Genomic DNA, 23870 nt, shown 5'->3' with positions numbered 1-23870 from the left:
TTGGATGAGGTCCACCCACATTGGGGAGGGCGATCTGCTTTACTTAGTCAATGAATTCAAATGTTAATATCACCCAGAAACACCCTCACAGACACACCGATAATGTTTGACCAAATATCTGGGCATCTCGTGCCCCATCAAGTTGACACATAAAATTAAGCATCACAGAGACCCAGGACCATGTCTGCCTTGATTACCATTGTATCTCTGGTACCTTGCACACAGGAGATGCTTAATAATGTCTGTCGATTGAATGCAGAATAAAGACAAATGATTATTCTGTGAGAGGATCTTCTAGTTAGGTGAGGCTAGGCTGTGGACCAGAGATAAATAGACCTTGAAACTCCGTAGCTTAATACAATAAACCTCTATTTCTTATTTACACAAACTCTGCTGCATATTGGCTAGCCCACCTTCATCTTGTAGCAATGCCATCCAAGCATAGGACCTCCAATATGGCCAAAGTAGTGGCCTGGAAATGGCTTAAGTCACTTCTGGCAACTTCCAGTGGCCAACATTTGATCACATGTCTCAGTCTACAGCAAAGGAGACTGGGAAATGTAGTTTTCCTACGTTCCCAGCTGTGGTGAACTGCACAGCATTGTTTCTCTGTACCATATCAGAAAAGGGAGGAGGGGGCCTTTGAAGAGGTTGCCATGGAGAAAGCTGCCCAGGAAGCAGTGAGAGCTTAGGAGTAGCTAGAGATCTTGGGTTTGCTCTACATCTCATCAGCACCTGGATTCCTATTTTTTCATCATCCCCTGAGAGGCTAAGAGCCCAGGATGTGAAATTAGAGGGGCATGATGTACATCCACTTTTGCCACTGACCAGCTGTGTGGCTTTGGGTGAGTCACTTCACCTGTCAGTTTCTTTCTCAGCAACAGTGGCATCCATATCTGCCTGGTAGAGTTGACGTGAGAATTGGAGATTATACATGCATTCTGTCTGACACGAACACTTGGTTCAATGAGCGATTGTCATCATTATAGTTGTTTTTATCTTCTTCATAAGGATAGTGACATCCCCTGAGACATGGCCCCTACCCAGCAACGAGGAAGTGGCTTCTAGCTTTTGGTTTCCAACTCCTTGCACATGGGGACTCCATGGGAGAACTCACACCTCGGAGAAGAGAAGCACCCTGCCCTGGTTTGGGTGATTTCCTCTGTCTTAAGTTGCCACATGATCCGCAACCCTCCCAAGTCTGGTTGGAAGGTCAATTGCAGTCCAGCCCTCTCCCAGGGTAATCAGTTTTCTATGTAGATGCAATTAGTGAATACGGAGTTGATTAGTTCATTATGAAAATACCGAGAACAACACCATTTGCAGTGGCAGAGCTCTGGGAAGACAAATGTGCTCTCTTCATTTTATCAGTTGGGTCAGAGTGCCGAGAAAGTTAACATATTTTACCATAATATTAAGCCCTTTTAACACTGAAAGGCCATTATGTTAGAAAAAATTACCCCTCTGGGGTATTAATTAGAGAGATAGAGCTTAAAAAGTATCACAATCTCATTAAATTTCTCTTATACTTATGTTCACAAGGAATCCTTAATGTGAAATGTGGATGGAAAAACGCAACTCTGGCTGAAGAATTTATGAGACACAACAAGCACCCTATCTATCATTTTTAACGGAGAGACAAAAACAAAACATTTTGTCAGATTCCTGGCTTTGGCTTTCTAAAACAATTACGAGAAGCCTGGGCCAGAAGTCAGAGAATAATGCAGTCTTTGTAGCATAGTCTCTAGCCTCCCCCAAGACTAATGATGACGGATGATCCCTCTGGGTGGAAACTGATGCTCCATGTTCCAACCCTGAGTCACTCTCTTTTCTTGGGGCTTTCCTGGGTTGCACTGCATCTCCTGCTGGCATCATGATTTAATTCTGAATTTTTACACATGTACTTAAAAATATAGACATTTAAAATACATGTTAATTTGTTCATGGATTCATCCCTATGGTAAATATCTATTGAGCCACCCTGGGTGCTATATGCTGGGCTAGATGCAGAGGATACAGTGGTGATTGGAATAGTCCCTGAACTTAGATGCATCTAGTGTAATGGAGGGGCTGCACATTAATCAATAAGTCACAGAGACTGGTGTGACATTGCAAGTGGGATAGATGTAATGCACGTGGGAGGTATGACATGCTGAGGCAGCTGATGTCAGGGAGGGTCAGGTCAGGCTCCCCTTCAAGCTGACCTGTGGGAAGGGAGAGGTTAACTAGGTAGGGCTGAGTGGATGAATGGGGGTGTTTTGGGCAAAGGAAAGTGTTTGCAAAGGTCCTGCCCTAGGAGAGAAAGACACAGGACATTTGGGAAACTGAAAGGATGTGAGTGAGGGAGAGTGGCCTGAGGCTGGGGAGTGGGCAGGGGCTGTGTATGCAGGTTAAGGACTATCATCTTATCCTTAGAGAATGGAAAACCATTGGAGCGTTTTAAGAGGTGACATGGTCATTTTACAAATATGTGTCCACATAGACACACATACATACCATAAACATGCAACATTAACTATGTGATGCTGAGTGAATTGCTTTCTCTATCTAATCCTTTTCACATGTATTAAATTATACTAATAATAAGATTTACATCTCATTTTAGTTTAGTTATATGAAACTAGAGGCCAGGTGCACAAATTCATGCATGGATGGGGGCCGGCTGGCGCACCCTGATTGAGGCCGATCAGGCCAGCCCAGCCGGGGGGAGGGGCCTCGGGTGGTTGGCCAGCCCCACCCCCTGGTCAAACTCCCAGTTGAACTCCCAGTCGAATTCCCGGTCGAGGGGGCAATTGCATATTAGCCTTTTATTATATAGTGTAATCCAAGTTCAACTGCTACTCTTAGTGTTTGGTATGCTGTATGTACGTAAGAAAATTTCCTTCCCTCCCTCTTTCCTTCCTTCCTTTCTTCCTTTCCTTCTTCCTTTCTCTCCCCTTCTCTCTCTCTCTCTCTCTCTCTCTCTCTCTCTCTCTCTCTTTCTCTCTCTCTCTTCCTCTTCCTCTCTTCTTTCCTCCCTCTTTCCCTCCTTACCTCATTTCTTCTGCCTTTATCAACCTAATATTCCTGGTGAGGAAAAAAACAAAACAAAACAGCTAGCCGAAGAATGTATTTTGCTTCTTTTAACTTTTGGGACTCAAGGCTAATTTAAAAAACAAAACCACAAAACCAGGGACTCTGCCTTGCTTATTGCTCTTATTAAATCATTTGCTTTTCAAATTGATCAATCAGTGAGTATGAACTTGGTTCTGCAGAGATGGCCAGGAGATTGGACAGCTCCCTAATTATAACTCCTGCGCATCTTTATGGCACCAAGTACTTAAGCAGCCCTTATGTAAACAAACAAGTGGCTTTAGGAATACAAGGTTGCCTGAAACCAAGTAACTCCCTGATTGCTCTTCCCCAGAGTAATTTGAGTCCAGTCATTAGTCACGGCATCAAATCAACATGCAGGGCCACTTCAAAGATGCACAGTCTCCTTGATCATGGTGTGGACTGTTCTTCCCTCTTGTGGCATCATCCATGGCCCCTCAGTTCCTTTTTGTGGGAAATAATAATGAAACATCATTCCCCACCAACAGCAATCATTCAGCCTTCCAGTGCCTGTTTTTGCCTGTCTCCTAGGCTCTTAGAAAAGTGTTAAAAACAATCATATGACTTAATCACAATTCACTTATCTTGATGATTTCTTTTGTTTTATTTGGGTAAATCATCTTGCTATAAATTCCTGGTGGGCTATGAGAGAAGACACAGAATTTTAATTAACTAGTGATGAAGTGGAAATATTTTGAAACACCAAATAATGTATTTTGCTTGTCACCTAATTACTTATCTTCCAGTTAAGAGCACATTTCATAATATCTTACTTTCCAATCTGTTCATCTGGCATAAAAATTCCTCCTTGTGATTGTCATGTGCTCCCAAGAAGAGATCAATGCATTAGGAGCTCAATATGTAACGATGCTTTAATGACCTGATAATGTCTCTGTTATGGGAAGGGTTTTCTTGTTTCACTGAACATTTATTTTCTTCTCCAAGTGAAATTGTTTAAAAGGGAACTGTTATCAGTCAAAAGAGATGAACACACACACACACACACACACACACACACACACACACCCCAATCCAGAAACAAAGGGTTGTTAATTCGGACTAGCTAGTGCCAACATTTTCTGTTCCCTTTGCTTTAACAATGCAACATAAACACACAGAAATGTGGAATGCATCCCAGAACAAAAAACAGTCTTGTATCCTTTGACAAATTATTTTGAAAACCATGTGGGAATGGCATGGGCAGTGTGTGTGTGCATACACACACTCACCCCCCCCCCCCCAACACACACATTATTCATAAGTGTAGACTCAGTTTGTTGACCGTGTCAGAGGCCCTGTGCTGCATAATATAGTATATAGGACAAGAAGACACTCTTTCTGGCCTCAGAGATCTCAGTCTAGATTAGCAGTTATCAACTGGGGGCTGTTTTGCTCTCCCACCCTCCCTATCACCCCAGGGACATTTGGCAATGCCTGGAGACATCTTTGTTGCCACAACTTTATGGGGGAGGGCTGTGCGACTGGCATCTAGTGGATACAGACCAAGGATGCTACGAAACATTTCACAATGCTCAGGGCAGCCCCCACAACAAAGAATGACTTGGCCCAAGATGCCAATTGCGCAAAAATTAAGAAACTGTGCTCTAGTGGAAAAGATAAACAAAACAAACAAACAAAAATCAGCAATTACAATAGAGTCTGATAAGTAAATTCTAGGCCAGAGGAGGCCCAGAGGCTATTGGAGCAAAGGGAGTAGAGCACCTAACTCAGCTTGGGAGTTCAGGGAAGGCTTCCTGGAGGAGGCGATGTCTGTATTCAGTCTTAAAGGGCGAGAAGATATTAACTAGAAAAAGAAATGGGAGAAAAAGATATTCTGGGAAACATCACACTGACTGCAAAGTGAGAGTTGTGGCTCATGGTATGGCCTTAAACATGTGCTATCCTCACCCTGGGTCTCAGTTTCCCACCTCTCCCCTCCACCACAAAATGAGAGATTGGACTAGATGATTTCCAAAGTCCTTTCTAATTTCGTGTTTATTATTCTATGCCTCTGGTTTGCATCCATTTGTAAAATACAAAATCAATTTCTGCTTGTTTTTGTTTTTTTTATTGTGGGGCTTTCTCTTATGACAACTGCCAGCCTCCTGTTTGTTTACCCAGTAACAAATGACTTTTCCCTGGGCCCAGCCTCATGCTGGGTTCTGAGAACACAGACATTTCTCCGCCTCCTGCCCCCGAAAGTCTGACCCTGCAGTCTGCCCAGGGGAGCTTCCCTCCATCCTTGGGACGGGCTTGGGCATCTCCTGTGGGTTGAAGAGTTGTGAGCCCCTGAGCGCCTTTCCTCTTCCCTGAGCGGTGGTCCCAGGAGAGCTGGCGATGGCCTGAATCGGGACAGGAAACGTGAACTGGAACTGGGGATGTGATATTTGAGGAGTGTTAACGAAAAAGACGAATAGGGTTTGGCCTGTCATTGGGGCTGGGGTGAGACGGTGCCAGGAGAAAGCCCGAGGCTGGGATTTGGATAGTGGGTGAGTGGTTGCCCTCTTCTCAGAAAAGGGAGGCATAGAAGGGAGAAGCTGGTTTCAGGTGAAGATGATGCTGTAGGTTCTGTCTCCTGGTCATGCTCCCACAGGGGCCAAGAAGATGGAGGCAGCTCTGAGATGGGCAAGGAGGATTCCTCATGTGGGGAAAAGTCACATTGTGCTCCAAACTGTTACTTCCTGACCCTGTGTAACAGACCAAGACCAGGACATGAGGAATCTATGGATTTAACATCAGGATCCCAATTTAATAATTAGGATCCCAATCCAAATTCAAAGGAGAGTTGAACGTGCAGTAAAATAATATGAGCTCCAGTCCCAGATCTGTCTGTGGAGTGTTTGCTCTGGGGCTTCACTTCTCCCCTTTTAAAGGGGGAGATGACCCATCCTATATCCCAGAGATGTTGTAAGCAGTGAATGAGAGGCTGGATGAGAAGAGTTCTTTGGAGGTTGCAAAGTTCTGTGATTTGGGTGGACATGCCCAGTGCTGGGTGCTAAGGTGGGCATATACTCAGGCAGAAGGTGAGGGTTAGATGTGACCCATAAGGGAGGCAGGGCTGGTTAAAAGTCATTCTCCAGCTAGTCTTAAAGGGGCCTGGGATTACTTCCAGTGTTTCTCAGCAGGGCCACTGTCCACATACTGGGTGTGATGAATCCCTTTGTGGGACCTCACACATTCAGTAACCTCGATTCACAGTGCCCATAGCCTCTCCTTCTCTCCTTTATCATGTTTGCAATAAAAAAAATGGCCTCTTCCACCCACCCATATGCTTCCAAGGTTGGGTGGGGTGAGAGTCACTGTGATTTAGAATGTCACATATAGGAGAACCAAGTAACAGAGAGCAACTAGTTGAAGCTATCAGGTGACAAAACTAGGATTCAAACCAAGGTATACTCTCTCTTTCTCTGAAATGTAAATATATATATATATGTAAAATATAGAAATCATATGTAAATATAAAAATATATTTATTTATTTTATAAATAAATTATATATTAATCTATTATATGTAATATAATGAATAAAGATTATATTAAACAAAGATTAAGCTAAGATGTAAATATAAATAAATATATACCTATTTTAATATATACATATGTATATAAGTAGATGCATATATACATATATATTTACACATATATACATATATTTATAATTTAGCTTAATCTCTATTTTAGGTTCTTATTCTTCCTAATGTTAAACACATCAGTCAATTAAGATTTCCTTTCTCAATCCATTTGACCTTCCCCTTTGTCCCCAAGATCGCATCTAGACTCAGAGGAGGCTTACATCTGGCCTTGATTATGTGTGCACAGTGGCTTCTCCTGATGGATACATCTTCTGGTCTAGTTCTTGGCTGACGGGAGGCATCCATCCTTGCACCTGAAAAGGTGCTCATTCTCTTTTTCAGTCCCTCAGCATAGGGTCCATGCCATTCCTGCTGCTGTGCCCCTTTGTCCTGACCCCAGGGTCTGTCCAAGTTCCAGAGTCTCCTTTCAGAGTCCAGACCTCAACCACTATCTCTCTTGGGTCTGGTTGTTCTATTCCAGCCAGGGCCCAGGCTGCTGGGAGGCCTGGACCAGGTCAGCCAGACAGACAGACCCAAGAGCATGGACTCGCACTAGGGTTTCTGAATTTAGTCCAAGGCTTGGGCCCCTCACACTTACATAACTGGTGGTGCCAGTTACATCTGTAAGCTGGCTTTTGACTCAACACTATTTTTTTAACAAGTAAAATATAATTGCAGGCTTATTGTTATATTATAACCTTAGATGGAGGAGTGGGTGGTAGGGTGGGCTGAAACTCAAGACAGATAATGGCCTTATAGGGCTGCAGCTCTCAAATCACCCACATCTCCTCTTCTTTCTGTTTTTAATCTCTGGTTGAGACAATAGCTAAGCCATGATGTTGAGTTGGTGTTATTCATCTGTGTGGTTACTCCAAGGCTGGGAGGACACCGAATTCCAATTATAGGCCATTTGCCACGCTTTGATCTTTGAGGACCCAGGGTAGGGAGCCTTCACATTTGCTGATGGGGAAAGCCTGGTTCTCTTTGAATTTTCTTCTCCCTGCCCACCAGCTAGGACTCTTTCTGATCCAGGGCCAAACTCTCTGATGTGCTTGGGGATCTGAGCTGTGGAGATCTACGTTTCATTCCTACCATGGGCAGCATACAGATCCCTGTCTCAGAGAATACATACCCACAGCTAATCAGTTGCTCTCTTATCTAACTTTGCCCTCTCCTATAGCGCAGAGTTCCTCATGTCTTCTGGGCCCCAAACCAAAAACTAGCTTAGCAAATGCTCATCCATCCATATCAATGCTGTGTTTTGAAAATCAAACTCCTGGAATTTGATTCTTTTTTTGTCTGTTTCTCTTCTGCACACTCTTCATGGGACTCTGGCTGTCCTATGGCCACCTGCCCAGTGAGGAAGGGTCACTTCATAAAAAGAGGCATGGGGGGGGCATGGCAGTCAGCTCTTCATGATACCCTGAACACACAAATTAGGCACAACTAGTGCTCAATACTTTTTCTATAAAAAATGGACATAATTTATAAGTATATATCCACTCATGGGATTTTCTTTTTGCCTAATATCCATCCTGCCTACTAAATTATGAGGCAGGAACTTGGTCCATATTTTCATTGATATTTTCACAATGCCTGGGATGACACTTTGCACATAGAGGCACCTCAAAAATACCTATTGAATGAATGAATGAAAGATTGAATAAATGAATGAACAGTCAGGTCTATTCAAAGAATATAGAGAGAGGACGAGGTGCTTGCACCGGAAGGACAATGTGCGCATAGAGAAGAGAACTGGGAGTTTTATTCTCAAGTTCTCAGAGAATCTTCTCCAGCCATGGTTAGATGTAGGTTGAGTCAGGTGTATGTGTGCAGAGAGAAGTAACGTAGAATTCTGGAGACTTGCCTCTCAACTGATCTGACACTGACATACATTTGCTGAGTGACCATGGACAAGCTTACTTCCTCTTTAGGTCTTGGTGGTTTTCTGTTTTTAATTGTTTCCCATCTGTAAAATTTTTGAAGGGACTGGAAGAGTCTTCAAGGTACACAGTTCTACAGTCTCCTGAGGAGGCTTCTGCCGTGGATCTAGGGCCTCACGCATTGTAATATAGTCACTCTCTGGGCTCCTGACACAGCAGATGGGGCTGGTGCCACCCACGGCTGACAGATGAGCCTCATTTACAGCCCTCAGCATTTAACCACTTGGCAGAGTCATTAGCTCTGAGATTCTGGGGGAGCCCTCCTGTCCCCAGCAACACAGACAACTTTCCACCCCCATGCCTCTGTCTGTGCCAGAGACCTGGGAACATGGAAGAGAGGAGCCAGCCTCCAGCTATCGGTCAATGAGGTCTTAGAGAGAAGCCATGTTTGAACCTAGCAATTTGCCCAGAGAGCAGAAGAAGGTGAGGTGGTCTCCAGTAGAACATTAGCCCGCTTAGTCTAATTCCAGGTCCAGTTCCTCAGAGGCCAGCTGATTATTTTTGTTGCCCTATTCAGTAACAATATCAGCCATTCTAGAAAGGCCTGATACTGAATATAAGGTGGCCTGAAAATTGAAGCAAACTTTGTTCCTCTCTCACTTGTTGACATTTAAGGCTTTGGGTGGCCAGTTATTTCCATGACAATCACAATTCCCTAGTATCTATTGAGTGTTGACCAGGTGCTAGGCATAAACATCTTTACATGCTTTATCTTATTTTGTCCTCACATCATTACACGAGAGATACCATGATTATCACTGTTTTATAGCCGAGGAAACAAAGAATTGGAGACGTTAAGAAATTTACACAGTCATACAGCCACTCAAAGGCAGAGCCAGTATTCACATTCAAGCAAACCCACAATGCCTCTCCTTTTTTTCTCAAGTGATTGAAGGAACTGCTCTGTTAAATAAGCATGCCTCCTGGCCTCAGCCCAGTGATGGGAAGGAAGGTGGGGCTGGAGAAAGTGCAAGTTCTCTCCTTCCTGCGAATGAATAGTTTTGAGATTCAACAAGTCACGGCCTAATTGGAAAATTAAAGAACGAGACAAGGCCATTGGGTGGGAATAGAGTCCTTTTGCTGTAAAGAGGACCAGTCACAGCCCACACCTCCCTCTGCTACTTCTTTCTGACGGAAGGATGTGTGTTAAAGTACTGTGTTGGGAGCAGGATGGAATGGGTGGGACAAGACTTGAAATATTTGTTTAGATTTCTTTCTTTGAGTTGATGTTGGCCCAGGATATCGACCTTTATTATATGAGGGAGTTGCTGGTCAGTTAGAAAACTTTCCTAAGAGCCTGTTAGGCAAAGGACTCTGGCTAACATAGTTCCTTAACTTAGATTTTCCAGGAACCTATGACTTAGAGCTCCAAGGGCGAGTAGGTCTAGACATGTACAGTGTCCCTGAAGTGTTTGTTGAATGAATGAAGACTCTTTTTAATACTTTTACACTTTTACCTCTTGGCTCCCACAAAGAAGTATAGCCCTAGCCAGTTTGGCTCAGTGGATAGAACGTTGGCCCACGGACTGAAGGGTCCCGGGTTTGATTCAAAGGCATGTACCTCAGCTACAGGCTCAATCCCCCGCCCTGGTTGGGGCTAGTGCAGGAGACAACCAACTGATGTGTCTCTCTTGCATTGATGTTCTCTCTCTCTATCTTTCCCCTTCCCTTCCAACTCTCTCTAAAAATCAATGGAAAAATATCCTCTGGTGAGGATTACTAGTAACAATTAAAAAGTATAGATATATTCACGGTGTCTTCTTCCTATCTAACTTTTAAGATAAATTCACTTCCCACAGCTCTGTTGAAAGAAATTTTTCATGTTGGGTTGTTTATGACTCCACCCCCTCAAGCCACAAAAGTTTGAAGAAGCGGAGAGTTTGGGGAGAGGAAGGATGGTTTGGGATCTACTTATGTAGCAGCTACTTCCACTGCCTCACAAAACTGACAACCTGGCAATACCCTCACCCCTTCCGTTTTCCGGGGCCCGCCACCTCTGGGATGTTTGAATCTGTCTTCTGCAGCTCTCCTCTCTGGCTCAGTTTCCATTTTAAATCTAATCCCATTTGGACCCCATGTTTCAGAGATTCCTCACAGTTTCTGGTCTGCCAGCAGTACGCATTGTTTCTTAGCAGGGCCATGTCTTTACATATTTTGAAAACTTCTAAACATTTACTTTACATTTATATTCAGTAAAATTCATTCTTCTTGGTGAACGGTTGTATGAGTTTGGACAAGTGCATGGAGTCATGTAATCACCACCACAAATGACACATGTGGTTTCATCCCCCCTGTCCACCCCCAAATTCTCTACAAAGACTGCCCCTTTGTAGTTAACCCCTCCTGCAAACCCCTAGCAACCACAGACCTGTTTTCTGTCTCTCCAGTTCTGCCTTTTCCAGAACGTTTCATAAATGGAATCACATAGGATCTAGCACTGTGCGTCTGCCTCCTTTCATTCAGCATAATGAGGGTATTGATAGGCCGTTCCTTTTCATTCCTGAGAGGTATTCCCTTGTATGGATGTTCGCAGATTGTTTGTCAGTCAGCAACTGAAGGACATTCCGTTTGTTCTCCGTTTTTTGGTGACTATGAATGAATCCACTTTACATAGCACGCAGGGTTTTGTGTGAGTATAAGTTTTCATTTCTCTTGGTTAAATACCTAGGAGTGGGATTGTTTGGTCCTATTATAAATATGTGTTCAACTTTTTAAGAAACTGCTAAATAGTTTTTCCAAAGGGGTTGTACCATTTGCATCCCTCCTGCGGCGTGTGAGAGTTTTAGTTGCTCCGCATCCTCACCAGGACTTAACATTGTCAGTGTTTTTTGATTTTGTTTTTGCTATTCTTATACATATGCCATGATATTTCCTTGTGGCTTCATTTTGCATTTTTAAAAATATTTTTTAAAAATTTGGTATAGGAGGGATGACTCTGAGGTATGCCCTGTCTTGAAAGAGAGGTTGTCTCTGATCTCTGTACCTACTTTTTAAAAATATATATATATTTTTATTGATTTCAGAGAGGAAGGAAGAGGGAGAGAGAGATAAGAACATCAATGATAAGAGAGAATCATTGATTGGCTGCCTCCTGCACGCCCCTCACTGGGGATCGAGCCCGTAACCCGGGCATGTGCCCTTGACCTGAATCGAACCTGGGACCCTTCAGTTCGTAGGCCGATGCTCTATCCACCGAGCCAAACCGGCTAGGGCTGTACCTACTTTTAATATCACATATGTTATAGGGAAGTTGTCTCCCTGTCTGCTATCCACATTGGACTGTGAGCTTCTCAAAGGCAAGGGTGGGTTTTATTTTTTTCTCTTTCCCTGGTCCCCAGAAAGATGCCTGGCCTAGGATTGGACATGGTGATTATTTGGTAAGTAGGTTATTCAATGAATAAATGTGCTCAACCTGTAATTAGAAGGGATTTTGTTTATTCAACAGTCTGAGAGTGCCTAGAGAAATAAATGATTAGGTTGTTTTTATTGGGCTAGGATATATATATTTTTTTAATGGTAATGTTGCCCTGGCCAGATAGCTCAGTTGGTTAGAGCATCATCACAATATGCCAAGGTTGTGGGTTTGATCCCCAGTCAGGGCATATACAAGAATCAATCAATCAATCAATGCATAAGTGGAGCAACAGATCAATCTCCTTTTCTCTTCTCTTCTCTTCTCTTCTCTCCTCTCCTCTCCTCTCCTCTCCTCTCCTCTCCTCTTCCCTTCCCTTCCCTTCTCTCTCTCTCTCTCTCTCTCTCTCTCATCAATAAATAAGACATTTTAAAAAACAGTAATATTATGGGAAAGAAGATTTAACATTATAGACACTTACGTGTGTCAACCAATAAGGCCAGTGTTTTCAGGACATGTCTTGTTTTATCCTTTCCTGTCCTGAACTTGTCATAAATAATCAGATAGTATGGAGACAAAAGCACTGGCTTTGGACTTCGTCTTTGCTACTTGTGATCTTGAATAAGTAGTTCAAAGCTTTCCTTTGCCTTAGTTTATTCATCTGCAAAATGAGCACAATAATGCCTGATTTATAAAGTGGATTTGGGTATAATGAAGGGCATGTGGGTAAAGCACTTGATATGTGTGGGGTTTTCAAATTGTGGTAAAGAATACATAGCATAAAATCACCATCTAAATGTACAGTTCAGTAGCATTAAGTATTTTCACTTTGTTGCAAAACCAATTTCTAGAACTTTTTCATCTTGCAAAACTGAAACTCTCTACCCATTAAACACTAACTCCCTATTCTTTCTCTCCCCAGCCCCATGGCAACTATCATTCTACTCTCTGTCTCTATGAATTTGACGACTCGAGGTACCTCATATAAATGTAATCACACAGTATGAGTTTTTTGTAACTGGCTTATTACCTCAGGGTTCAGGTTGTGGTACCCATTGGACTTTATTTTTGAAGCTGAATATCATTCCAATGTATGAATATACCACAGTTTGTATATCATTCATCCCATCAACAGACACTTGGGTTACTTCTAAATCTTGGACATACAGGAGTATGTGAATATCTCTTCGAAATCCTGTTTTCGATTCTTTTGTTCACTTGTGTGCTGCATTTGGTGAAACTTAGTTTCCCATTTTCCCCTTTTATATGCAATGAAGGGAGGTGCCAAAGGTCCATTAATTTGCCTAAAGCCTTATAGCTGATAGATTTGAACCCAAGTCTTCTGTCTCTCAGTGATCTATTCTATCTCAGTAACCTTGCTTTCCTCTCAAATCATTCTCAGGAAGAGGGATTGGCATTTTGAGTGACAGGGAAAGCTATTGGCAGAACTTGAGGAGATCTGGAAGAGGGGTGTCCATGACTGTGAATCTCATAATCGTTCACTTATACGCTTTGTGACAGGCCCTTGGAAATGGAATTTCCAAGCTAAGTGGGAGAGATTTGCAGCTCAATTACATGAGTAATTTAATAGGCAAAATTTTTTAGGCTGATAGGGTGATAGAGAAATCAGAGTAGTATGCCTCCGTGCATTGTGAATCTTCAACTGAAGCATGAGCTGAAGGCCTTTCTGGTGCACATTGCAATAGCCCCTGATGGGGGATTGTCTGTAGGCTCCTCCAACTCCTCTATAGAATCATCTTTACCTGAGATTTGATGGAGGCATATTTCATCTTCTACCCATGGGCACGTGTGCCATGTTCTCACTTGGAGGATACACACATGAGCAGTGTAGCATCCCGAGTGCCAGGAGGAGCCCAGTTTTCTCATTTGTTATATTGCTTTGCTTTTTTTGTTGTTATTATTTGCTGTCCCAGGCATCAAATGGTCCATAAACAGAACACTTATCCATCGCACATCCAGTCGAAAAAGATAAAAACAAATTTCAAAGCAACTAAAATGGCTGTTGCTAAGCCAGCACATGCAATGCATTTTTCTATGTGACTGCCTGTCACATAGCGGGTGCCTGAAAAATGTTCCTTTTTCCTTATCTTTTCCTGTATTTGAATTCAGTTCCATGCAAGCAGCTAGGCTAGGTCCCGGAATGGAGGGATGGGGAAGATAAATTCCCTGACTTCAGAGGTCTGGGACAGCAGTCATTGAAAACAAACAACAGTACTCTTATGGATGAAGAGGGAGTTAAGAAGTGTTACATGTTGAATTGTGTCCCCCCCAAATTGATATGTTGAAGTCCTAGCACCCAGGACCTCAGAGTGGACCTTGTTTGGGAATAAGTCGTTGCAGGAATACAGTAGGCCCCCTGATCTGTGTTTTTCCTTCCTGGGGTCTCAGTTACCCATGGCCAACTGCGATGTGAAAATATGTGTGTGTGTGTGCCGGGCGGGGGGGGGGGGGGGAAATTCCAGAGATAAACACTCCATAAGTTTTAAATGGCAACTGTTCTGTGTAGAGTGATGAAATCTCCTGCTGTCTTGTTGGTGATGTGAACCGTGTATTCACACTACATACTCTGCTCCCCAACCTTCAGTCACTGAACAGCCATCTTGGTTATCACATCTGTTAGGATACGCAGTGCTTGTGTTCACGTCACCTTTATGTTACTTAATAACGGTCACAAAGGGTAAGACTAGTGATGCTGGCAATTCAGATATGCCAAAGAGAAGCCAGAAAGTGCTTCCTTTACGTGCAAAGGTGAGTGCAGTCCAATTAGATACTTTAAGAGAGTGATAGAGAGACAGACCACATTCAGTCAACTTTTATTACAGTATATTGTTGTAATTGTTCTCTTTTATTATTATTGTTGTTGATCTCTTACTGTACTTAATTTGTAAATTAAACTTTATTATAGGTATGCATGTGTAGGAAAAAAGCATAATATATATATAAGGTTCGGGACTATCCACGATCTCAGGCAACCACTGGGGGTCTTGGAATGTATTCCTGCAAATAAGGGGGAACTACTGTAATTAAGTAAGATGAGGTCATACTGGAGTAGGGTGGCCCTCTAATCTAATATGACTAGTGTCCTTATTAAAAAGGGGAATTTGGACACAGATGTGCACACAGGAAGAACACAACGTGAAGATGAAGGGACAGAGATTGGGGTGGTGCATCTATAAGCCAATGGACTCCAAAGACTGCCAGCAAACTACCAAAAGCTAGGCGAGAGGCCTGGCACAGCTTCTCCCTCATCATTCTCATAAGGATCCAACTCTACCGACACCTTGATCTTGTTCTTCCAGCCTTCAGGACTGTGAGAAAACGAACTTCTGTTGTTAAGCCCCCCAGTCTGAGATAGTTATGGCAGCCCTAGCAAACTAATACAGAAACTGTATTTAGGATACGATGGGTTTAGGAAGGCCCTTGGAGGGCATGATGGTAGGCTGAAACTGGTAATATGATTCAGACTTACCTTGGAAAGATGTAGGAGAGCATTTGCAGAAGAAAAATAGTATTTTTCCACAGGCTAATTGTTACTTTAGGGTTTATTCTAACAAATTGAGTATCTTGTTTGAAATCTCATAACATATTAGGGCTTGAAACAATGATACCTGAGAGGACTGGCCGCTGCTCACCGTGCAGCGGGTAAAGCAGACTCAGCATGATGGAGGAGAAAAGAAACAATGATTAAATAGATGGAATCATGAGAAGGAGGACACAGGGAAGGGAAGAAACTGAACAACCACGTCACTCTGGGGCTACTGAGTGAAGGGGCAACCATCCACTGTTACGTGGTCTGATGAAATGGGCCACTGTGAGCATAGACAACCTTTTGTATTTGTAAAAGTGGTGCTGAGCCACCAATGGACTTTAGCCACCTTAGACATGTCCTGTTTCCAATAAAGGAAGCGAAACCAAGAAATTGTAGTTTCTTGAACATACATGCAGTGCTACTCTAAATTAACGAGGTCTCCTCTTCTTGTTACTGTCTTTGATCGTCTCCCTTTTACAAAATGTGGATGAAGAAGGCTTTCTAAAACTGGGTTTGGTACCCTCTCCCGTGTGCTTTCACAGAGCACTGTGCGTTGCTGTATCATAGCACTTGCCATGCTGATTTTAACATCCTCCATCTCACCGGCCGTATTTCTGGTCTGCCTCCCACCCTACACTGTCATCTTCTTGGAGCACAACCTGAAATCTGAAATGTATCTTCATCCCCCAGAGCCTGCATAAAAATTGGCCAAAAGTGAACATTAAGTAAATATTTATTTAACAACCTCAGTTTTTAAAATTTTCCCATCGTAAGTGGTGAAAATAATTTTTTTTGCATGCCCTTGGGTAGCACAAATGCTTCATCTGTCAAAGGTTTTACAATGATATATGCACATTTTGTTCTTCATTGCAAATCCCTGCCACCAAGATTCAGTAAGATGGGCTAAATTCTTTCTCTACATAAACCTTTTCTGATGAGAGCCTAGCCTGTTATGTTCTCCTCTGACAAATTCAGGGTAATTTTGAGATTGATTTTATTTATTTTTTTGCTTGCTTGTGGCCAGAGAAAAAATCTACATGGTGTATCAAGCTATAATTTTCAGGTTTTCTCTTAAAAAGGATGCTGGCCATAAAGGTTTGGAACAGATAGAAAGGAAAATAGAACTGAAAATCAAAGCTCTGTTATGATTTCTGAAGGTCTATTCTCTTACCAGTGAAATGGGCTCTGAAAGAACATCTCCTGCGTATTTGCTCTCATTTGTCCAATTGGAGACAAGGGAATAATCTGGAATGTGTCCAGGAATATGAGTCCAGAGGGGGCCTTATGGAAACCTAACACCCTCTTCTTCTCATGGTCACCCCATCACATTGTCTTGGTTTCCTGGGCAGGAAATATACAAGATGAGCCCAAACCATCTTGCAGGACATGAAAATAAAGTAGTTCTCAAAAAAAAAAGTGATGTAGGTATGTCCAGTGGACATGAGAGCCAACTGGAAGAGTTTACAATTGCCAAACCTGGAACAATTTGAGCAACAAAACAAAATAATTAGCATTGGATTATAACCCAAAGTATGAAATGCATTCTTTGTGTGTCCAAATTGATATAAATAAATGATTGAATAAACAAGCACATGGGGATAAAGAAGAATTTAAATAATTGATATAGATACTCCATCCTTACATGTGGGCTGCTTATAGTGACTTCCTTCCAAGGAGTATGATATGAAAAAGAGGGTGGTAAACACTATCTCGGCCAGCTGGTTTGGGTTCATGTCAATAGTGATAAATCATCCTAGTACCTATCCCTGATATGTTATGACAAGAATGTGCCTTTATCTCTATGGTTTTCCTCCCCCAAATCCATAATGCAGGTCTAGTGTTGAGAAAAGCATCAGACAAATTTCAGTTGATGGCCATTTTAAAAATACCTGACCAGTATTGCTCAAAACCACTCAAATCATCAAAACAAGGAAAGTCTGAGAATTCACAACCCGGAGGAACCTAAGGAAACATGACGACTAAGTTGAATGTGGCACCAGGATGAGATTCTAGGACAGAAAAAGGACAGTAGTAAAAACTAAGTGAAATTGAATGGACCGGGGCTTTAGTGAGCAATATTTCTGCATTAATTATGCCAATAGATGATATTAGTAACAGGGGGCTCTGGGATATGTGGGAGCTCTCTATATTATCTTTGCTGTATTTCTGAAAATCTAAAACTGTTTTACAATAAAAAATATATTTTAAAAAAGGTATTGTCCCTTGCTGGCCAGCGGCTGGAGCCCATGGCCACCTCTGCTGCCCCCAGAGTGGCCTGAGTGGAGGAGGCACATGTGAGTTGCCCAGAGTCCTCTGGTGCCAGAATACCTAGACCTCTGGGCAGGAGCCCTTCAGGTGGGCTGAGCTGCCTTTGCCCCTCCACACCGCACCCCCCAAGCCCTGACAGCAGGGCTGGGTCTCCCTGGATGCTGGACTGACTCCTCAGGCCAAGCCCTGCATGATGAGCCAGGCCCTGGGTTTTCCTGGTCTCGGGCTTCCTTCAAACTCAGGACAGAGGCTGGAGGGCAGTGAGCACCCTGGACCTGGGCATTTTCTTGGGGCCTAGGCTGTGTCTGGGTTATAGCAACTGGGAGCTCCCTCCTGCTGCCACCTGTCCAGCTAGGGAGGGGCTGGCACATTCCCACTGTCTCCTTCTGCACCTTTCCCTCTCCTCCCATCCAATAACAGGTTTCTCTTCCCTCTCCATTGGAAATCCAGTCTCAGAAGGACACACAGCCATTTGTGTGTCCTTTCCAGCTCCTGGAGCACCCTTAGAAATATTACCTACTTATCAGGGCTAAGAATCGCTCATTCTTGACTTGACTTTTCAGTCCCTTTGGGAGACAAAAGTTGTCCCCTTAACAGGCTTTTAACTGACACCTCATGCCTAGCACCTTGTTCATTCGGATCACCAGCTCCCTGGCCACATCTATGTGACTTCCCCCATCCATGAGTTCTATTGTCCTCTGGTCTCTAATCTCTTGCTCCCAGAACATCTGGTCAATTTCACCCCTGGGTGGGAGTGTCCAGGGGGCTTTGGCCCAGGATCCCTCACCCTAGAAGGCAGCTCCAAGGTAGCGAGAGAATTGGGCATCAGGTACAAACCAACCTGGCAGCTCAGGAGTGGGTGCTCCACTCACCCCACACAAGAAGATGAAAAAGCGGTGAGCTCAATGCATTGATTGGCTTGTCTGGGGACAGTCAGAGAAAGAATCCCAAGGAAGGCTCAGGCCACTGCCTGCTTCTCGCTGAGCCTCCTGCCTCAGACACTGAATCCAGCTCCGAGGAGGAGGAGGAATTCGGTGTAGTGGGAAATCGCTCTCCATTTGTCAAGGGCGACTGTTTACGATGCTTCAAAGTATGTTCTCTGCTCTGCTTTTGCCGTCCTAGCCACCTGCGTTGGCTTGCTGTGGAAGTCCGCTGCTCTGAAGGAGGATCTGGATGCCCTCAAGGAAAAATTTAGAACAGTGGAATCTACTCAGAAAAGCTCATTCCAAGAAATTTCCGAACTTAATGAAGAAGTATTCAGCAAACAAAAAAAACAACTAGAGAAGATTGAATCGGAGAGCTGGACTTGAACAAAGTCCGGAGAAACATCATAGACATGAATAAGCAGATTTCTCTGTTGAATTCTGCAGCAAACCACCTCAGAGTCCATGTTAAGTCAGTGGCAGATTTAATTAGCCTGCTTGCCACTGTGGAGGGACTTCAGATGAGCGTAGCTTCCATTGGCAGTGCCGTAAACAGTGTCCCTCCTGCTGTGGAGGCAAAACAGAAAACTGTGGACGGACACAGGAAGCCATGGAGTTACCACAGTGACATGAATCAGCACTCCTTGGCAGAGACTAGGGGAAACAACCATATTATTCCATTGCCTTCAGCTCCATCAGAACTCGGCAACAAAACCCACAGTGAGAATTTGAAACAGGGTATCCTGTACCTTCACAACTCTTTAGAGGAGGAGAACAGTGCCCTAGGGGTGGGGACCAGAGACAGAATGATCTTAAACTTGAGGGGCTGAATGAGGCAGTCAGTAATCTTACCCGGAGTCAACTTGGTAGAAAGAGATGGGGTTGCTATGGGCAAGGTAGAAAAGCAAGCAACTGTCCTTCAGGAGGGGGGGTGATAGAGCGGCCACTCTGAAAAGAGAGTCTTTGCATCAGGTGACCAGACACAGTAAAAACCCAAAGCATAGAGAAGCTAGCTCAGATTCTCGGGTATCTAAGCTAAGCCAGACACTACAGCTGATCAGTACTCTCACCCACAAACTGAGAGCAGCAGGTCTCCAATTAAGAGCAAGTACAGAGTTTCAGAGCCATCAGCATTGCCAGCATTGCCAGTCTCTGAGAGATCATGTTGAGAAAACTGCCCAGCTAAACCTATCTCCCTACTATGAGTTTCCAGCGTCTGAGACCTTTGGGATTTATTCCATAAGACTGGCCAGGACATGGATGGGAAGCTGACCTCCCAGGAAATTTAGAACTCCTTGAGTTCTGCTATGCCAGCACCAGACAGTTTGAGAGAGTTTGATGCTGACAAGATGGAAGATATTCATTCCTGGAGCTAAGAGTAGCGTATTGAGAAACCCTTAAGTTTGTTTTTTCTTTATATGATATTCAGCTTGGTGTTGGCTAACTTTGATTTTTTTTTCTAGAAATATTAAAATTTAGTAAAAGCGAGATGAAGTCTTTTCCCATGAATGTGTCTTCTTATCTCATTATGGCTTATGTTTCTCTCTCTTTCAAAACAAGTTTTCTCCCCCAAAAAGCTATTTTACTTTCTTGGAAAGGTTAAAATATAGTGTAAAATTAGCCTGGTACTTTAGGCAATTTGAAGATTACTCTTCTGGTTGCCTTCCATGCCCCTACCCCCTTTTTTAAAATATATATACCATGATGGATTTTGTAACAACCAAATAGCATTCTAGCAATAAATTGAGTTATACTGCTATATTTGTATATACGGTACTGTAGACAGTATATCTGTACCTGGAAGGTATTTTTTTTGAGAACTAATTTATATGAACTATATTTGAAGGTAATGTAGCTTGTCCTTTTTAGTTTCAAATTTGTATTCATAGGCAGATAGTTTGAGAACACTTAACTCTTCGTTGTATGTGCGTTTCTTTTGCATGGGATAGCTATCCATGGAAGAGTCTTCTGTTTTTTAGTTTATCATCTGTTCTCATCTCAAGCTGGTCCTGCTAGCATCATCCCTGAGCAGGTATAAAGTTCCATCCTTTCCCCTCTACTCATTTTGGTAGAGGTGTTCCTACCATACTCTCCGACTAGTGAATACCCTTGTCACGCAACCTGGGAAAGTGCCCTATCTCCAGGCACAATGAGGGCATCTCGAACTCCTTTGTTCTGAGTTGATCAGATTCATTGGCTTGAGAAGAGCCTCAGAAGCCTATTCTTCAGTATTAATTCTGGATTTTTATTTGTAAATTATCTTAACTTACCCAACCTGGGACTTGTGTGTAGCTGTCTGTAATCAAGACTCACCTGCCACATCTCAGGTCTGAGAGGAAGGTCGATGGTAGTGCTGAGTTTGGTTTTGGTTTTGAATACTTTGAACTTTTCCCTCTGCCATCCACTACTGCTGCTTTCCTAAATTACCCAAAACACTGCTTCTTGGACTTTATTTTCTTTCATTCTGTACCATCTGGTATAATGTTTACTTAAAGAGGCCTCCTTATAAACCAGGCAAAAAGGTTTGGTAGGAAGAAAGGAACCAAAAGAAGAGCGAACCCAGCTTAAGGGATGGCAGTGGTGTGGTCTTAAGGGAAGAGAGGGGCCTGGCACTTAGGAATGTGCCTGAAACATCAAAGCTGAAGACTGGGCACTCTTCACCTGGTGGCCACGCCCATTGGGGTGGACTGCTCTCAGTGCCCCTGCTGGTCTCGCTGGTCACAGTGGAAGATTCTGACTGTGATGGGCTCATGCTCGTAATGGCCTGCTGTTGAGTTGTTTTTAGTGACATTTGCTACACCTCTCATTAGCTTGCTTACCAACACCAGCCAGATGCAGTCCCTTCTTTCATTTCCAAACCAGAACACATTAGGGTATTTATGACTTTATAGAGCATGCATTGTTTGCTATGCCAACCTAACCTACCTTGTTTTTTTCTCATATTAAGAAATGTTCATCTCCTTTGCTTTAGTGGAGCTATTTTGATAATGTATAAGCAGTTTTGGTTTTGTTTGGGGAATGAATTCAAGGTTTCCATGACTTGATTTGAACTTTGGTTATTTCACATCAGTATTATAACCATTTTAATTTATCTAAATTAAACATTTATTTTTTCCAAAAAAAATATATTGTTCCTTATCACTACCTCATAGAGTTAATATAAAGCTTAAAGGAGATAGTGCATAAAAGTTCTTTTTAAAAATTATTTATTTTTAAATTAAAAATTTTTCAATTGGAGTTGACATACAATCTATATATATAAAAGGCTAATATGCTAAGTGTCTGACCGTCTGACCAGCCACTATGATGCGGACTGACCACCAGGGGACAAACACTCAATGCAGGAGCTGCCGTGACGCGCACTGGCACCGCAGACCCGGCGTTCACAAAGCAACACTCGTCTTCTCCCAAGTGGGACACAGGCCTCACCACCAACCCGGAGCGACAGCTCACGAAATCGCAGCCAAGGCTGCCAAGACCCCATAGTGCAAAATTCAGCCCACAGCTCAGCTCAGTGCAGAAATGGTTGCTATTGGTGCCAGGTAATGACGTCACGTAGCATTGCCTGGCTTCCTCTCCCTAGTGACGACTAGTCTCCTTGCAGATTCTTCAGCCCAGGAACATGATTTGCTTTATAGCCAGGTGGAAACATTTCACACTTCAACCAAATGTCTATGAAGCGTTTTCCTGTGCCTCATCTCATTTGATCCTCACAAAAGTCCTGGAGTAGGTAGGAGACTCGGTGGAATCCTATTTTCTTTTCATTAGCCAGAAAATGGAGATTTAGAAAGTTTAAAGACTTAACCTGACGGAAAAAAGTAAGAAATGGTAGACCTTGAAAATGACTTCAGGTTTTCTCACTGTGCAGAATATAGTCAAACACTGCTGCAGTTAAATATTTTACCCTTTGTTCTCCCTGCGTGATCTACAATAATAATCTGCTTCATGTTGATATTTACTGCTATGTTGCTGACAATTACCTGAAAGAGAAGCTCCACTGGGCTGGAAAAAGTTCAGCTACATCAGAAAGCAGGTCTAATTAAGCAAGTTTATTCTATATCTATAAAAGGCTAAGTTGACTCGTGCATGCACAATACATATAAAGCTCTTGCTGGCGCCAATCGCATGCATGTGTTTCAATCTGTCATTGTCAATCATGAATTTGGTTGACACTTCTATTATAGAGAAAGGGCGAATAGCAATATTAAAATACTTCTAATTAATTTATTTTCAATGTGCATGAATCCGTACACTGGGCCACAGTATTATAATAATTTCAGGTGTACAACACAGTGATTCGACATCTACAAAACTTACAAAGTGATCACCCCAATAAGTCTAGTGCCCCCTGACACCATACAGAGTTATTACAATATTATTGACTATAGTCTTTATGCTGTACTTTATATCCCCATGACTGGCCACCTTCCCTCCCATTTATATTTGGCAATTTGTACATCTTAATCTCTTCTTTTTCACCCATTTCCCCACCCCACCCCCGAATCTAGCAACCATTAAACAGGTTTTTCAAAAAAGAACTACCATAAAACCCAGCAATTCCACTTCTGAGTATTTATCTGAAGAAATGAAAAACACTAATTTGAAAAGATTTATGCACATCTATGTTCATTACAGCATTATTTACAACAACCAAGATATGGAAGCAACCCAAGTGCACATTGATAGACAAGTGGATAAAGATGTGGTACATATATATGTGAACCCTGAGGGAAAAAAGACACCTACTAAGAAGAGCTCCTGGTGGCTAATTGGGCTCAAATCAAAAACAAAACAAAACAGAATCTAGCAGCTATTTCTGCACAAGGACCTCTCATGCAAACTGCACTTCAAGGAGAAGTCTGTGCTGAACTGCCTACCTGCCATCTGAGCCTGCCCTTATAAAGGAGTCCCTGGAGCCCTATTTCAACCAATAGGACTGAGGCTTTCCTCATGCAATCAGAGTTGTGCAGCTCCTACCAATCAGAGTGGCTCTGTTCTGATCAATCAGCCTTTTGGACCAATCAAACTGTGAGGATTTGGAGTCCTCATTTGCATGAGGATGGTCCAATGAGGAACCAGGGGTGGGGGCTTCTGTTCATGTAAGCCAGCTCCCCTCTGGCTCTGGGAGCTCACTTTACCTTTCCACCGGTGACTGATGACTAGGTCTCCC

The 23870-nt window shown here is 42.9% G+C and overlaps 1 protein-coding gene and 1 pseudogene across 2 annotated transcripts in view; both read left to right on the top strand.

Annotated features, from left to right (window-relative positions):
* The window catches only part of SHISA9 (shisa family member 9), a 286934-nt gene that overhangs the window by 229538 nt on the left and 33526 nt on the right, over window positions 1-23870 (top strand). The gene's annotated exons all lie outside the window — the stretch shown is intronic.
* Window positions 12671-20090, top strand: LOC139008393 (EF-hand calcium-binding domain-containing protein 14-like; annotated as a pseudogene).

This window comes from Myotis yumanensis, unplaced genomic scaffold (genome assembly GCF_028538775.1).
Source record: "Myotis yumanensis isolate MYYU_CA2020_CCGP unplaced genomic scaffold, mMyoYum1.0.hap1 SCAF_4, whole genome shotgun sequence".
In the NCBI taxonomy this organism is placed as follows: Eukaryota; Metazoa; Chordata; class Mammalia; order Chiroptera; family Vespertilionidae; genus Myotis; species Myotis yumanensis.
This window is presented reverse-complemented; position numbering and strand designations above follow the sequence as displayed.